Here is a 17,673-nt window from a genome sequence, read left to right as displayed (position 1 = left end):
AACCCAGTGACACCTTGAAATAAGAGGCTACTCTGGAAAGGAAAACAACTAGGGTTTCTTCCTGTGACCACAGAACATATCCTTCCTCCTAGTGATGAGCAAAGAACAGCTCAAAAACAGACACACCTGTTCCCAAACAACTTATGATCAACTGAATACAAATGGTGTCAGTAAATGTCATTTTCATGTCCCACCAACATTTTGTGTGCTTCCCAAAAAACTTATAATGAGGTTTCAGCCATCACATTGCTTACCATTTTTAGGTCTTGCTTGCAACAAACAGCATGTGTGCTACATAAACTGACCCTTGTGGGAGATATTGTATACAACAAAGGGCTTTCAGCCAGCCCATTGCTTAACATTCTTTGGCTTCATTGTTACTTTTATATGCTGCCTTCTAATTGGCCAGCACGTGTTGACTTCACCTCCTCTTCTTTTGGCTGGAGCATTGACCAAGTAGTGATTGCTGTAACGTGATTGCTGTCCTTAACTATCACGCACTGATTGAGGCACTATTTATATTTTTTCTTCTTCCCTGACGTCCTTGTTCCACATCTTGCCATTTGTAGCTATGTTTTATCTGCTTACAAATGTATTTTCACTAAGATATGGATATGGGCGAATTGCCAAATGTCATATTTGTTTTATTTTTCATGCATGGGAAGATTACCTGATTTACTCAGGATCACAGGGGTGGTGTCTTGAGACCTAACCCGCATTGTCAAAGCCAATAGGTCTCATCTTTGAGAGTATTGGCTTTCGATTGTTTAGCTCCCGTAGGCTTCCCTTCCTTTCTTGTGTTAGCTCCTCCCCGGAGAATGGACCAAGTACATGTGTTCTTCCTCATCTTTTTGCTATGAACTATTTTTTTTAATTTTATAAGCGTTTCAGTATTATTCCTGGATCTGCACTGTGCTTTCCAACCTTTAACACCGGCATATGGCCTGCTTTCACCCTATCTGTTTTCTCTATTAATGCATTGGTTACTTACACCCGCAATTGTAAGGAAATGCCTTTTTTATAGTCACCCCCAAAGGTTTGGACTGATACTGTTGTTTTTTTACTCCGCCCATGCAGTGAGGCCTCCTAGCCAGACCTCAGTGGCAGTGTTCTAACTCCTTATAAAATGTATGTTGAATTGGCTGTCCCCAAATGGCGTACACTGACTTACTTAGAAGTAGTGGTACAAAAGGGGGTGGTGATGGGCGGAGCATATGAACCAATCAAACACTCACACCCAGTCAACAGATCTGGGTTTAATCCATCACCGTTCTTTAGCCCACTCTGCCACCCCAGTTCAGATATGGCCATATGCAAATCAGTCTGACCCTGTGCCTCATGGGAACAGTCCAGCCCGAACTGCCAAGCCATGCCTTCCCTGGACCGGAAACAAGCTTCCGGGGACCGGTTTCTGGCATTACAGCCGTCTTAAGCCCGGCTTGCTTGAATCCAGTGGCAAAGTGAGCAAGGGACTCACGTCTGAGCATACCCTGCCAACTTATCGCGAACAAATCGGTACAAAAGGGGGTGGTGATGGACGGAGCATCTGAACCAATCAAACACTCACACCCAGTCAACAGATCTGGGTTTAATCCATCACAGTTCTTTAGCCCACTCTGCCACCCCAGTTCAGACATGGCCATATGCAAATCAGTCTGACCCTGTGCCTCATGGGAACAGTCCAGCCCGAACTGCCAAGCCATGCCTTGACCTGGACCGGAAACAAGCTTCTGAGGACCGGTTTCTGGCATTACAGCCGTCTTCAGCCCGGCTTGCTTGAATCCAGTGGCAAAGTGAGCAAGGGACTCACGTCTGAGCATACCCTGCCAACTTATGGCGAACAAAGCGGTACAAAAGGGGGGGGGTGATGGACGGAGCATCTGAACCAATCAAACACTCACACCCAGTCAACAGATCTGGGTTTAATCCATCACCGTTCTTTAGCCCACTCTGCCACCCCAGTTCAGACATGGCCATATGCAAATCAGTCTGACCCTGTGCCTCATGGGAACAGTCCAGCCCGAACTGCCAAGCCATGCCTTCCCTGGACCGGAAATAAGCTTCCGAGGACCGGTTTCTGGCATTACAGCCGTCTTCAGCCCGGCTTGCTTGAATCCAGTGGCAAAGTGAGCAAGGGACTCACGTCCGAGCATACCCTGCCAACTTATGGCGAACAAAGCGGTACAAAAGGGGGTGGTGGTGGACGGAGCATCTGAACCAATCAAACACTCACACCCAGTCAACAGATCTGGGTTTAATCCATCACCGTTCTTTAGCCCACACTGCCACCCCAGTTCAGACATGGCCATATGCAAATCAGTCTGACCCTGTGCCTCATGGGTACAGTCCAGCCCGAACTGCCAAGCCATGCCTTCCCTGGACCGGAAACAAGCTTCCGAGGACCGGTTTCTGGCATTACAGCCGTCTTCAGCCCGGCTTGCTTGAATCCAGTGGCAAAGTGAGCAAGGGACTCACGTCTGAGCATACCCTGCCAACTTATGGCGAACAAAGCTGTACAAAAGGGGGTGGTGATGGACGGAGCATCTGAACCAATCAAACACCCACACCCAGTCAACAGATCTGGGTTTAATCCATCACCGTTCTTTAGCCCACTCTGCCACCCCAGTTCAGACATGGCCATATGCAAATCAGTCTGACCCTGTGCCTCATGGGAACAGTCCAGCCCGAACTGCCAAGCCATGCCTTCCCTGGACCGGAAACAAGCTTCCGAGGACCGGTTTCTGGCATTACAGCCGTCTTCAGCCCGGCTTGCTTGAATCCAGTGGCAAAGTGAGCAAGGGACTCACGTCTGAGCATACCCTGCCAATTTATGGCGAACAAAGCGGTACAAAAGGGGGGGTGGGGGTGATGGATGGAGCATCTGAACCAATCAAACACTCACACCCAGTCAACAGATCTGGGTTTAATCCATCACCGTTCTTTAGCCCACTCTGCCACCCCAGTTCAGACATGGCCATATGCAAATCAGTCTGACCCTGTGCCTCATGGGAACAGTCCAGCCCGAACTGCCAAGCCATGCCTTCTCAGGACCGGAAACAAGCTTCCGAGGACCGGTTTCTGGCATTACAGCCGTCTTCAGCCCGGCTTGCTTGAATACAGTGGCAAAGTGAGCAAGGGACTCACGTCTGAGCATACCCTGCCAACTTATGGCGAACAAAGCGGTACAAAAGGGGGGGTGATGGACGGAGCAGCTGAACCAATCAAACACTCACACCCAGTCAACAGATCTGGGTTTAATCCATCACCGTTATTTAGCCCACTCTGCACCCCAGTTCAGACATGGCCATATACAAATCAGTCTGACCCTGTGCCTCATGGGAACAGTCCAGCCCGAACTGCCAAGCCATGCCTTCCCTGGACCGGAAACAAGCTTCCGAGGACCGGTTTCTGGCATTACAGCCGTCTTCAGCCCGGCTCATAGTTAAGGCTCCCAGTTTTCAGTTTTTACGGATTTTTACATATAAATACAGACGGAAAGCTATATTTCCTTTGTCTGTATTTATATTTAGAAAAGCAAAATACTAGCAAATTTTTCCACGCTGTCGTGCTTCAGTGCACAAGACCGTGTACATCACGTGTGATGCCAGACACAGGGAATGCACGTAATGCTGCGATGCCGGTCTTTAACAGACTCATCCTGGAGCGTGCTGTGGCCAAGGGGCTGTGAAGGAAAATTTGAGGGCAGTGGAGATGCAGGAGATCAAAAAAGGGATGAAAAAAACAACAAAGCCTCGTTAACAAGTGAATGGTCTTTTAAAGACCGGTGAAATACTCGGGTGCGGCTGGCAGCTCAAACACTGTGCGTGTGTGCCCAGGAAGCTGTCTCAGCCCGGGCAGACACACAACACAGGGGGCAGGCCTATGAGTTATCTAGTACAGGCCCATAATGGCTGTTTTGTACTGCTATACCACTGGCTGTGTGATCTTGCGCCACTTGTTCAATAGTCATGTCCTTGCTTTCATTGTGATTCAACTAGGCAGTGCAACTTTATTATCCACTCAGAACAGATTCCAGATTTTGAATCATATCAATTATCTCCGACTTAAGTTGCATATTATTACTTTCAGCGTCTCACAGCTTTTGAATACTTTCAGGGCTATTTTTAGGAAAATAGCTACCATTAAGTGAGTAGTAGGTAGCAGAATCATCCCGGAGCGTGCTGTGGTCAAAGGGCTGTGATGGAAAGTTTGAGGGCAGCGGAGAAGCAGGAGCTCTAAGAAGGGGTGAAAAAAAAAAACCTTGTTAACAAGTAAATGGTCTTTTTAAAGACCTGTGAAGTACTAGGGTGCGGCTGCAAGAAGACGGACGCCAGCCCGGGAAACTGTCTCAGCCCGGGCTGACACACCACGAGGAGGTGGGGGTGAAACCCTTTGAGCCAAATGGGTGTTACACACCTGGTGGGAGAGATGGCCCCACTGTGCAACTCGGGAACCTGTACAATACATGCTAATGAGGTCTGATCACTTGGAAACTAGTCAGCGCAATGTGAGTGCTTGGCATGGATGTTTTGACTGGTTTGTGAAACAATGCAGGGGAGAAAGCTACCTACAGATCTGTACATTCATCCTTACAGTTCGACCAAATAGAACACTAATCCCCTCCAGCAGAGCCCTAGCCAAGCAATTGATTGAAATTTCTCAAAATGGATTCCCGCATCCATGCAAGCAGCTATTGCCCTCCGAGGTCTCTCCTCTCATACATTGACAGTGCCCTCACATAACAACAGAGCGCATGTGTGCATTTTCAATTTAAATAAATGTGGAAAAATACTAGCTGTATTGTCGTCTTTTGCTTGTAGCAAAAATAAATGTGGGTAAATACAGAAAAAATGCCCAAATAATAAATATGGATAAATACAGACGGAAATGGCAAAAAAATAAATACCATAAAACCGGGAACCCTACTTATAAGCACCTAGTATATAGTACCAAGGGTGCCCAGGGCAAGTAAGTTAGAGTGTCCACCCAAGGACAGCACTTTTTAACAATACAATCTCCCATAAGGAAGGCCTATAGATCCCTAAGACAGGGAGCTGCATATCATTAAGTAGGACGTGTACTTTCAATGTGTCTTAACTGCAAAATTTCCATATTGTCATTTTACTGTGGAAAAATGAGTAGCCACATTGGCTAAAACAGAGTTAATGGCTGACCCCTCAGTCCAGATAGCTTCTGAATAAGACTTCTAAGATGGGTAATACAAGGTATCAAATTCATCATAGCATTAAACTCGATTTGATGCCCAAGTCGAATTCAATGTCACTTTTAAGGAAAGGCAACTTTTATAAAGTCGCCACTATGGTGACGAGTTTGTCCAGTGGTCTCACACAGTTGCTGGCAATCAGACAGCCTGGGGAGTTCGGCGAACAACCCCCAGGTTCAGGAATAATAGAAGTCTGCTACAGGGAGAGGCGTTATCTCCCCCTCGCAGGAAGCCTCTAAGGGTGATGACCCAGACGGCAAGATTCAAAAGTGAAGCCACCTTTGGTTTGCAAATGGCAATGAGAGTCCTGAAGGGTTGCCCCTTTTCTCAGGTAGATAGGCTCACAACAGGAACAGAAAGAGGAAACCAGTGACCTACCCGGTGTTCCCATGGGCGTGTTGCCCACAGGTAGCCACACCTGTAGCGTGGGTTACCAAGTTCCCAACATCTAAAGAAGGATTCAGACATCTTGAGAGTGGGCAGAATTGTGCACTCTGTTATTGGCAGAGGCCACACATATCTGGAATTTATCACAGGGGGGGAGGGATCCTGGTAGCCCAATGGCTAGTGACCGCATCATCCATCTGGGCACTTTCTGGGCATAAATGTGTCACTCCGGCACTCTGAACCTCAGATCACGCCAGAACTGGAGAAAGGGACCTAAGACGGACTACCCTACTGAGCCCTGGCAAGAGAGGCTGCACCGTCTGCTGAACTGCACCTGCTGCACCGTAATCTAGTAAAGAGAGGGCTGTGCATGTGGCTCTTTGCTCATGGAAAAGATGCGCCTTAGCCCCAGACCAAAGAAGTGACTCCAAGGATCAGTCGGCTGACCCCATCTAACAAGCACCAGGGCCACAAAGCTGAAGTAGCCCACTCTGGCAAATCAGTAGCCACATTCTTTGAATCACTGCTGACCGTTGCTGGGCAAACCAAGAGACTGATCCTCAATGGCCAAAAGTTGCACCCTAGTCTGCTGGACCAGGGAGTGTTGTAAGAGTCCAGATTTGTCACTAAAGATGCACACCAGCCTTAACCAAAGGATACAGCTAGTCCAGCTGTGTACAAAGACAGGTAGACCAGCCAAACTTATTCTAGTTCAAAGAGGACTTTGGGGGACTGCAATCCCAGCGGTTAAAGTCACCCCACTGTACCCGTGGACCGAGGAATACCGCGAGGACATCTCGTCGACCGCATAGCACCCAGAGCATCTCTCAGCATCCTGCATCCTCAGCATCAGGACCACTCTACTGAAGTCTATGGCAGTCTTAATGTAAAGTGTGGAACTGGACTTGAGACTGCTTTGGTGACCTTATGACTGTCCAAATACCACTTAGTGGCCCCACTGAACTTTTCCTTGCTGGATTTAGTTGCTCCATGTCCGGCATGGGGAGCGCGTGATCATTGCATGTGTTGCGTGTGCTGTGTCCTGAGTGGCTGAGAGTTCCTAACTTCATGTGGCATCTAACTTTATGGTGTTTTGGGAATGTGCACCCCTCCAGCCATGTGTGTTTTATTGGGGCCAATCTCCCAGGACCATTGTGGTGTTGCTGCCTACCTGTGGGACTAATCTGGGTTTTTCCTGCAGGTTACGTGCCTCCCCATCTGTGATCTGTCAATCAGTAGCCTCAGGCCTAAGGCTGCCTGACCACGTATTGCCGACTCAGGGTTGATGGAGAGGTCATATCGGGGGATTTCAAAAACAGTGATTCGATTTTGTTTTTGTACATACACGAATCATTGCGTACATCAACATCAATATTAGCATAACGTGCTTATTCTGTTGATTGGGGCTTATAAATGCTTTACACAAGTTTCTTTATTTAAGCCTCGCTGCTCGAAGCCACAGCTACACAGAGTTGTGCTAAAGGTTTTACAAACTAGCCTGACTGGACCCAAGACAGCTTTGCGCGTGCGTTACACAGTAAGGTCGCACAACTATACCATTTAATACATCACAATCCTCACCCGTACTACTCTACTCTACTCCATTCTTCGCCACTCTACTCTACGCCACTCCACTCTACTCGATGCCACACCACAGAACAATACACCACTCCACGCCATCCTGAACCACTCCAGGTCACTCCATTTTACGCTACTGCACTCTACTCCACCCTACACTATGTCACGCTCGACTGTACGCAACCTCACACCACTCTACGCACTCTACTGTATGCCTCACCACGCCACGCCACTCCATTCCATACCACACCACTCTAGGCCACTCCACTGTATGCCATTCTACTCCATCCCACTCCACATCACTCTAATCTACGCCCCTCCACTCTATACTACTCCACCCCATTCCACTCCAAGCCAATCTAATCTATGCCACTCTACTTCACTCTATGCCACTCTACCCTACGCCACCCCACTCTACGCCACTCAATGCCACTCATCTCTACACCATGCCACTAACTTTTAACCATGCTGAGCAACAGCCACTCTTCTGTACAACATGGCTAAAGGACAATGGCTAAGCCAATAGCTATCACATAGGTGAGACCTACTGGCTTTGTTAATGCTTGTTCTTCTTGCCTTTGACCCTCTCTTTGAGCATAGCCTCCCTACCATCCTTTTGAATGCACGACTTGTATCCTTCCAATGCTCACTTTTAGGGAACTACTTTTTCTTCTTTTTGGTTGGATACTCCACGTGAGAGCATGTGTTTTCCAGGTCTCTCACTCATGTTATTCTTCAAATGCTAAATACTTGCCTTGCACTGCATGTTACTCTCTGCCTCGTGTGCTGCTCGCTCTCTCTCATTTGTTTCTCAACCTGCCAAACTACCCCACTCTCTGTATTGCTCTTGCACTCATGTGCTGCTTTTTAACTCCTTACACTAGCAGCTTTGTTTTTATTTTATCCCCCACCTACACACTCCTATCGTCCTCCATGGTAATTTTTTAATTTTAATTTCTTTATGTAAAGAGCGGCAGCAAATTGCTGCTTGTCCGTCCGCTTTGCAGTAAAGTTCTTTCAAGTTACTACAATTTATTATTTTAGTTTTTTTTATTTACCGATCCATCTTGGATTGGTAAATGTGAAAAAATGGTGCCTGGGTAATTTTGTAGGGAAATGCATGCGTTGTCACTCTTGCGCACACATAGAAAATAGAGCGAGCGCCAGTAGTAACAGTATCATCATGCCTTTTTTCCCTTTTGGTGGATGCTGGTCAGAACAATGATTTTTGCCCATGCCTTAGAATGTTGGCAAAAAGCATTGCCAACACCAGGTCCCAAATCGAGATCCACTAGCTTTGCCAATGCTTGTTTCTGTTAGTGTTGTTATTCTTGTTACATATTTATGGTCAATACCGGGGTCATTTTGATCTCTCGATTTAATATGGGCAGTGCCGAAAATGTTCAGCATGCCATTCTTTTTGGATCTTGAATTTAAATAAATATTTTTACAATACTAGAATCCATTCCACTTAGAAATAAAATAAATATATTTAATTCCCATCACATTGAATACAAAAACATACAGTAAAATTTAAAAAAATTATTCAATTTTTTTGCTATAGTCTTCCACGTGCTCAGGCATACGTCTCTTTTGAAATACCAAACACATAACCCATGACTGTTCTTATTACATTAGGTCCCCATCTAAAATGATTGGTAAGTAAGATAATAGGATTTTCAAAATTGCATCAGCATTGATTGGTCCTCATGTTTAATCTTGACGGCCTACTTCAGGACAGGAATTATGTAAGTCTTAAATAATTCCCAACAGTGTAAAGGAACTCTACTGGTGAAGATATAGTTTAATGGAAGAGGTTATCTTTCTTCTAAAATGTAAACACATTTTTACTGCTACAAGTTATTTATCATGTGCCCTTTCATTTCTTCTGGGAGGTCGGTGTATTACATGTGTGGTGTATCTCTATTTTTGCTTTGTGGTAGACTCTGCTGCACTTGATGTTGTTGTAATGTGCAGCTGCCTATGTCTGTACTTGTACATGCCCTTAGTACAGGTACCAGGGCTGCAAATCATTCATGCTGTAAATCAGCGAATAGAATATTGCTCCACTTTCTAAGGTGAAACAAACCTCCCACGCACAGCTCACAAACCCCTTTGTAACTCAATGAATGCTAAGAAATGGATTCCTCATAACGTATCTACGGAATGCAGTTACCCTTTCTCACATCAGACTCTAACAAGAGTAGAGAGCACTGAGACTGGAGATATGAAAACACAACTGCTGGAGAGACTTTGGAGAAAATGTAGGAAAGAGTGGGCACTAGTTCAGTTTCTCCTCAACAAGCAGTGATGGAATTCAAGCTATTTCCACCAGAGTCAGTATACTCCAGGAAAATTGTCTAGGGTGCTTACTGGGGTCTTTAAATGGTACTGTAGGGATATGGTTCAAGAGGACTCAAGGTATTTAGAGGAACATATGTGGTGGTCATGATCTGCAGTTAGTAATGATTTGACGAATGGCGTTCGTTGAATAAAAGGCCACTTAAACCAGCCTGTCCATGGTCATGTTTGTGTCGGCATCAAAAAGCAGCAAGCTCCAAAATGTTACGAAAGTCTGAAATACTAAGAAAAGCATTAAGAAAACTTAGTGCCAGCGGCTCTTTGGAACAAAGCAAGGGTTCAATTTAGGATTTAGTGGTTGTACAGGCTGTGAAATGTTTGTTTCCTTGAGAAAATCATTGCACTGGTTCATTAGGTCTTCCATGCTAGAGAACTGGCAGCTGTTCCTTTAACTGCATGCAACAAAATCCAGAGGCCGGTAAAAAGAATTGTGTATACAGCTGGGTCCTAATAGCTGGAACAATGTAAGTCTCTACAACACTGACATCTGCAGAGGTAAATGGTAAAGAGGTAGAAATAGTGATTTATGTGTTTTCCAACAATGACCACTTCTCCCCTCGTAGTTGGAGGAGAAGAGAGACATCCTCTCATCTCTCACCAGGTTCACTGCGAAGACAGCAGTTGATCCAATGGTAAGAACATGTCACCTCAATGACAACTTTTAGAGGAACTTGTCTTTCGCACTGAAAAACATTTACTTCATCATGGCATGAGCGATACTTAGCACAATATCGCCCTTGCAAATCTACTATTCCAACTCCAATCCTTGCATTGAAGTCAAGGTCATGGAAAGGCTATTTAATCATTATATATAGCAACAAAAGAGTGTGATTTCCAAACAAAGAGCCAGCAGGATAAAGTCACTCTAAGATATTTAAAAGAACCCTCACTCACCAGCCTAGTTGGTGACATGCTTCATCATTGGGTTCCCACCAGAGAGGCAGAGTGCCTCCCTGGTGTGCTACGCCTGTTTACAGCGGAGCAGATTTTTTTGTTTGTGGTGTGAATGTGCAAAATAGTGAGTGCAAAAACAGTGATTTCAAAATGCCTTGGTTTTATCCACAGAACTTTATTGGCGGAAAACCAGGTATAGATAAAAATAGTTATGAAGGATATCTAACTCCTGGTTAATTTTACCACATTTACCCTAAAGTGAAAGATAAAAGAGTGGTCAACATGTTTCTGCCTCTATGTGTTATTAGCGAGGCATTCATCAGGACCAAACCACCCCGGCGGTGTGCACACGCTAAGTCACAACCTGACCGCTGGAGGTAAAGAGGACCGGAATAACTCACGTTTTTTAAAAAAGTTTTCAGGATTTCTGAAAACTGGATATTTGTGAAGCGTGGGATGGCCTCACAACATGGGTCCAAGGGGGGGGGGGGGGGGTAGCTTGTAGTCACACATTCGTCAAAGCAGCGTGCCTGTAGGATTCCTACATACTCCCTTTACGAGGTCCCCGAAGAATGGAGGTCACCCCACACTTCACAAAATATCCAGTTTTCAGAAATGGTATATGATCACGTATAGTGAGCACATTCTCCGTTGAAATGGCTTTGCTAAGTAAAACAACAGCTCACCTGGAATCTTGCTTGACAATACTTGCAAGGCTTTGTTTTAAAACAGGACTTTGGGACATCGTTCAGCACCTTTGCACTGCTGCACAAACAGGGCTATTAATGTTAAATATTACATATGGACTAGGGCATTCGCAACCCATCAAAAAGATCGGCTCGCGACACACCAGTATATCCCGACCTACAGTTTGGGAAATGTTGCTCTAGCTAATATTGCAGTCAAAAAAATTCTAATTCATGAATATGAATATTTTCATAGTGGCTATTGAAATGTATTTATTTCCATGTCAAAGGCATATGCTTTATATAGTGTTGTTCTTTTTCTGCTGCAATTTTACTTACCTGTATTTACAATGTACTCATGAAGAAAGTAGTCCTCTTCTAACAAAGTTTAAGTGTTTTTTTTACCACATAGTGTTCATTAATTAACGTTTTACTTTTTATCATCAAGAAAGGTAGCGGGAATGCACACATTGACAGCTTGAAGATCCAAATGACTAAGAAGACACACTTAGTGGAAGGAAGCAAGCAGATTATATAGATGAGACCAGGCAGATGTAAATAATTGAAGAACGTAACAAGTAATTGAAGAGATTTTTAAGGTTGTAATGAAGGAAGCAAAGCAGATTAGATAAGCACTGAATGTATGAGAAATACAAGTATTTGATATGCACCAATCTGCCAAATGTTTTTTTCAGTGTATAGAGCCCACTTTTGGCAAAAGACTTGAACCAATTTGGATTATCTGCTGGAAAATGTATCAACCAGTACACTGGTCTAGAGCTTTTGCTCAAAAATATAATTCATTCTAGGAGTTGCAGTGCTGGTTCACTTCAGTGGAACTAGAACTTCTGATGATTCGTCAATTTAAAAATCCAGGAGTGTGGTATGTGTCCTTCACTCCTAAGTGATATGGAATCATCGGGTGATTTTACAGATTCATTTTCCTGAATGTGTATTATCTTTATTTTTAGCTGGGCCCTTCTCTATCCCTATTTGTCTTAGTCTAGATTGCACTAGCCCTGCTGACCCAGTCCTATGTGTAAACCTTGCTCTTTTTCAGCTCTGTTGTCTCTGACCTTCTTGTTATTCCTACACCCTCGTATTGGGACTCTCATATGCCAACTACAGACCACTATTTTTGGAACCGTTTTCCACTAGCCTTCATATCCCTGCTCTCCTTATGGCACTACGTTAGCTGTGCTTTTCCTTGTAGTAGATGTAGCAACCACCCTTTTCAACTCAGCTACCCTCTTCTAGGCGTAGGCAAAGATACTGCGGTTACATGGTAATCTCAGAAGCATCAATACTGCAAAATGGGGTTTCTGTTGATTTCTTTGTAATGACCCTCTCTTTCTTTTCTACATGCCTCTGGGGCATTTTCTGTTGCATGCCTGTGTGCCCCAATCTCTCTCCCCTGCTCTTTGAAACCATGTCCCTGCAACGTAACAATATCTATTCATTCCATCAACCATTTGCTACTCATATAACACCCACGTAATGCTCACACCTAATTCCGAATGTACCACACAAACTGGAGTAAGTCATTGGAAAGGATCCCTTCAGATAACTAGTTGAACCCCAATAATCAATGGGCTAGCCATTGACTTTGGATTCCAGAGTTCAAACCTACTCGCCTTAAAGTGCTATTATTGCTAACTAAATGCAATTTCAGTTCAAATCCTAATATTTCTACTTGGGTCCTGCAAATTACCCCAGATTTCTAACCGAATTTCCTATCCAGTCCTGCCCTAGCGTCCCCCCGTACCTGCACTCGTCCTCAGGTCCCTTCGTGTGCTTCTGTTTCTTTACTAGCAAGTTTGCGACTAGTTTTAACTCACAGGAAAGTCCCTACTATAGTCAGTAGGCGCTCCCAAACAAGGGGAATTCCTACAACAAAAACACTAGCTGCCACTCAAGAACATTCAGCTCTGCAATTGGTTAGAGCTGACGTATTTGAGACCGAAGATTAACCTTGACAGGAACAGGTGGGTCCAAGACAAGGAAGTGATCATCAAAGGCCAAAGATTCCAAATTTCCCTAGAGAGTGACAAAAGTGGCCGCCATCTTGGAGCGGTGAGGGTTCTGTTCATTACAAGGACGACGGCAACTCCGATGGTCCACATAGGTGTCTGTTGCATGACTTAGTAAAATACGATACGTGTCTGTTTTTTAACAAGAGAAAGTTAGGTTGTCCCATGAAGCGGCTTTTCAAAGCAGGCAGAGGTGAAATATTGTTTAAATTGCTCATCTTTTTTAATGTAATAGCCCGTGTTCGAGCGCTATCAACTCGGCAGACAAATGAGGATGCGATGCAAGCAGCAGACAGGGCTGGAACTGAGAAACCATTACTATGGTAACCACCGTAATAAATTGCTCAAAAAGGGCGTGGATTCACGAGGCTGGAGTTACGAAAAGCAGTCTGGCGGTCAACTTATAATTTTTTTTGTTTAAAGGAGAACAAACAAACTCTGCCATGAAGAAATGAGCAACAAGGAGAAACGAGACAGTACATTTGTCCTGCCTTAATTGGTAGCGAATGCTGCATTTTAAAATACCGTATGGGGTTAAGGCACCTGCTACAGAGAGCTTTGTGTGCCGGGTACATCTCAGGAAATAATAATAATGGTAGGATGTCTCTGGTGGTTCATGTATTTACTGGGGAGATTTGTATTTTGACTCATAAAATAGCATAGCAGGTTAATAAGTGTCCTGCAAGCACATTGTGCACCCCGATTTTATTTAATGTAGACAGGTAAGTGGGTTACTCTTTTTTTACACAGAGATCCTTACTCGCAGTTCATAAATTGCAACCCTTCTAATATAGCACAGTGAGTTATGAACCAGCATGATGGACCTGCATGCAAACTGGAGTACATGGGTGTATAAGCTATAGTTTTTTTCCTCGATCATGTGTTATTTTTAGGCTGCTAAAATGTTTGCATTAATAACGTTTTATTTGTACAGGCAACCCCAAGCACTGTGATAGAGCGCGCAGGTCACCCGACTATAATTTTACCATATGCACATTAGGCCCATAAATTCAATTCACCATATTTATTAATCGGGTAACCTTACCCTCTACTATCAGTAACCCAGTTCCTTCCTATTTATTTCCAGTGTACCCGACTTACCAATCCACTGTTACGGGTACCTATGATCACAATGGATCAGGGAGCTAGCTGTAAAAGAAAGGCAGACACAAAATACAAATACCATTTACTATTTTTGCACTCATGTAATACCCAGAGACACGGGAAGTTTTCAAAATCTTTATCTAATCTTCTTCAAAGTCAGAAAGTAAAAGATTTACAGCAATTAAACTATCAATAATCAGGAGCATGAATACAGTGTAGCTGTGCAAGTAGTAGATTAGGCCAATCATTTAGAACTCTAACGGGAAGGTGAGAACAGGGAACATGCTAATAAGGATTTTCAGGGTTTAGACTCAGTATGATGTCTAAAGGACGGGAAAGATAAGGAACATGCTAAAATACCACAGTTTAATTTACCCCTCGAAGGTGAGTAAGGCAAAAGAACTTTAATCAGTCTATAGAAAATTCGAAGGTAACACGTAGCTATAGGGAAGGTAAGAATGGAACACACTAATAATTCGGTGTAATCACTTTAAATCGACTAAAGGATGGGTAAAGAAAAGGTACATCTATATTTCATGAACAATATCTCAGGAGTTTCTTAAAGGATGGGGAAGAATGGAACATGCGTGTATAACAACTAAAATGTAAGATTTTATCATTGGTCAGCACAGGAAGGGTAAGAAAAGGAACAATGAGCAAGTACGATTTTAATGAAAAGCAAGGATGATAGAGAATGCGAAATGGGTTCCCTCAGATTTATATTTACCTAGAACGGTGTGAAGACCAACCCTGGCCACGGGTCAGTTAAGGACAGGAGAAACCCCAAGGAAGGACAGTCGCCGGTAGGCCAGCAGGTGCAGAATGGACACCCCAGGACAGGACAGGAAAACCAGATTAGGATCAGGACAGGACCACCAAGGTAAGACCAGCACCCGCAGTTCGGAAGCAACACCTGAGCTCCACCCTCTCTGCAGCTATCAGTCAGAACCCCGATTGGGTTAACGAATTCCCAGTCAAAGTGCTCCGCCAGCACTTAAGGTTTCCCAATACCCCGCTTGGGTCTATGGAAATTACGGACAGAGTGCTCCGCAGCTCTCTGTATCAGTCACCTATTGAGTGCATTGGGTCAGTGACAGGTCAGCTATTCGGACAAGTCGGACAATTTCTCTAGCTAAACCTAGGCTAGTTATACTGTTTTCGGGTCAGTGTACCACCCCCAAATGTTGCAAGGGTAAGAATTCCCAATTTTGATTGGTCCTCAAGTAGGATAGGTCAATACACCAACCAGGATTTGATTTTTCAAGTCCCAATTTACATCTTTTCGGGACCTCCCATTGAATTAGGGGTTCCCATGACATATTCTACAAAATACAATGGAGAATACAAAGTTTATATACAATTGTGTCAATTGTAGGACTGTTCAGCTTCTTCTACTAGGCGAAGGTGCTTCTTCCCAGGCGCATCTTGGCGGGGACCCCTGGGTTGGCGCACATTCAATGTCACAGAGTTCATCCTCTGGCGAAAAACTGTCCTGCGCAGAAAGGCTGTTCAATATGGAGTATTCCCATCCCTCATGCCCAAGGATTACGATACATGGAAAGTAAAGGAAAACAATTTAGAACATAGAAATAAATGAATACACTGTATACCAGGAATCCCTATATGACTCCCCTTACTTTATATTAACTATAGCATTAAGATTAGTGCAAAACGAACAGCAATGCAGAAAGCGGCAGTGCAAGCTTCGGCATGTGAGAACACAAAGCGGCCATCTTTAAAGCTAGTGCCCAAGCGCAAAGTTTTCCCACCAGAACTGCGAGTACGTCACGTGAATGTGACCAACGCATGCGCAGAAGAAATTCTCGCTAAGCAGCGGCCATTTAAGTGGCAAGCGTATTACGGTTAGTAAACACATATGCAAGCTTCTCTGGGACATCCCGTGTAGTTTAAAATGTGCACTATTAGTAACACAAACATGTTGATTACATTTCATTAATGTTATTCGAGGTTCTTGATCCAAGTAAGTCGCTTTACGTGCGAATCCTTGCTCCATCAATCCCCTCTTTGATGATATTTTATATCATCACAAATTCATGGAACCAGATGCCAACTTCTCATAGTTTTTCCAATTCAATTTCTTCAAACATTCGATTCAGTTTCTCTTTTGTCTCTTTATTAGGGTGAGAATTTTTCACCCTTTTATAAATCTGATTATTCATTTCTTCTAATTCAAGTTCATCCACATTTCTCTTTACTCCTCTCTGGTTTACTGTGTACTTCTTCTGGTGCTTTCGACATTTACAACAGATGAATATGATGAATATAACTAAACCTATTCCCGCAATTGGCATCAGTACTTCAATCAGAAAACTTCTACCTAAACTAGCAAACCAATGGCCTACAGAGGAGAGACCATCAGTAAGTCTCTTCCAGGCACTGTCAACCTCCAGTGATTTAAGCTCTTTTCCCAAATTTGTAATGTTCCTCACATACCTTTTTAATTTCTACACTTTTATCTGGTATGTAGGTGCAACAATGTTGTGCTTTCAACATTCTACAAACTCCGCCCTCTTTTGCCAATAGGGTATCAAGAGCAAGTCTGTTCTGTAAAATCATTGATCTGACCGCAACCATTTCGGCATTGACCATCAGGAAACCTCCAGCAGTGTCGGTAGATAACCGATCTACTACTGTTGACAATTTGCAAATTCTGTGTGTATTCAGAACCACTCCCACTGTAGGTATCAGTGCACTAAAAATATCTCCTACAATTTCACCAGCACTTTCTCTTTTAGTGCGCTTCCAGTGATTTCCCCCACATGGTATATCTTTGGGAAGACAATACCAAAATAGCAACTCCCGTACCAATAGTCGGGCAATTTGAAGTAAGCCTTGTTCCCACAAATAAAATAAATTCCAGGAAACACAGGCTCTGTCCCATCTTTGAAACCCCAACCTCCAATCACCTTGTAATTATGTTAGCATTCACTGGAACCAATGAGAATATTGTTATAACAACTAGTCCTTTCTCTTTTAAGACAGAGTTTCCCCTTCTTGTCAAAATCCAGAAGCATCGCAGCATTAGCTCCACCATTTGAGGTGCTCCCTATACTCTCTGCCCATTTAGGAACTTTATGGTTCTTGTCTTTGGCTTTCTTTTGGAAACTCTCTCTTCTTTTCTCTACCATGTCCAGAAATTCCTTTTCCTTTTCATGTAAAGAACAGGTCAGGTTATTTTTGTGTGCATCATCTATATTAATTTTTCCTACAGTTAGAAAATAATCACTCATGTATTTAGCTACATCTCTAGTTGTATGTACAGGATTCAAGTTTCTTCGAACAGGAAGTTCAGAAAATGTCACGTCAGAGTTTGAATAGTAATACTGTAAAGGTCCTCTTTTGTAAAACAAACTAGTTAGTATACTACAGGAGATTCCATAAGTTAAGG

General features: G+C 43.8%; 1 protein-coding gene across 1 annotated transcript in view; it reads right to left on the bottom strand.

The window, feature by feature from the left end:
* Positions 1-13,044, bottom strand: part of NFKB2 (nuclear factor kappa B subunit 2) — a 192,656-nt gene extending 179,612 nt beyond the window's left edge. Inside the window, exon 1 of the mRNA XM_078643046.1 lies at positions 12,896-13,044. The gene's annotated coding sequence lies outside the window, so the exon portion shown is untranslated. The remainder of the gene's footprint in view (positions 1-12,895) is intronic.
* Positions 13,045-17,673: the final 4,629 nt, after the last annotated feature.

The sequence above is a fragment of the Lissotriton helveticus genome, chromosome 5_1, assembly GCF_964261635.1.
Source record: "Lissotriton helveticus chromosome 5_1, aLisHel1.1, whole genome shotgun sequence".
Classification (NCBI taxonomy): domain Eukaryota; kingdom Metazoa; phylum Chordata; class Amphibia; order Caudata; family Salamandridae; genus Lissotriton; species Lissotriton helveticus.
The sequence above is the reverse complement of the archived record's forward strand: the minus strand, read 5'-3'. Positions and strand labels throughout refer to the sequence as shown.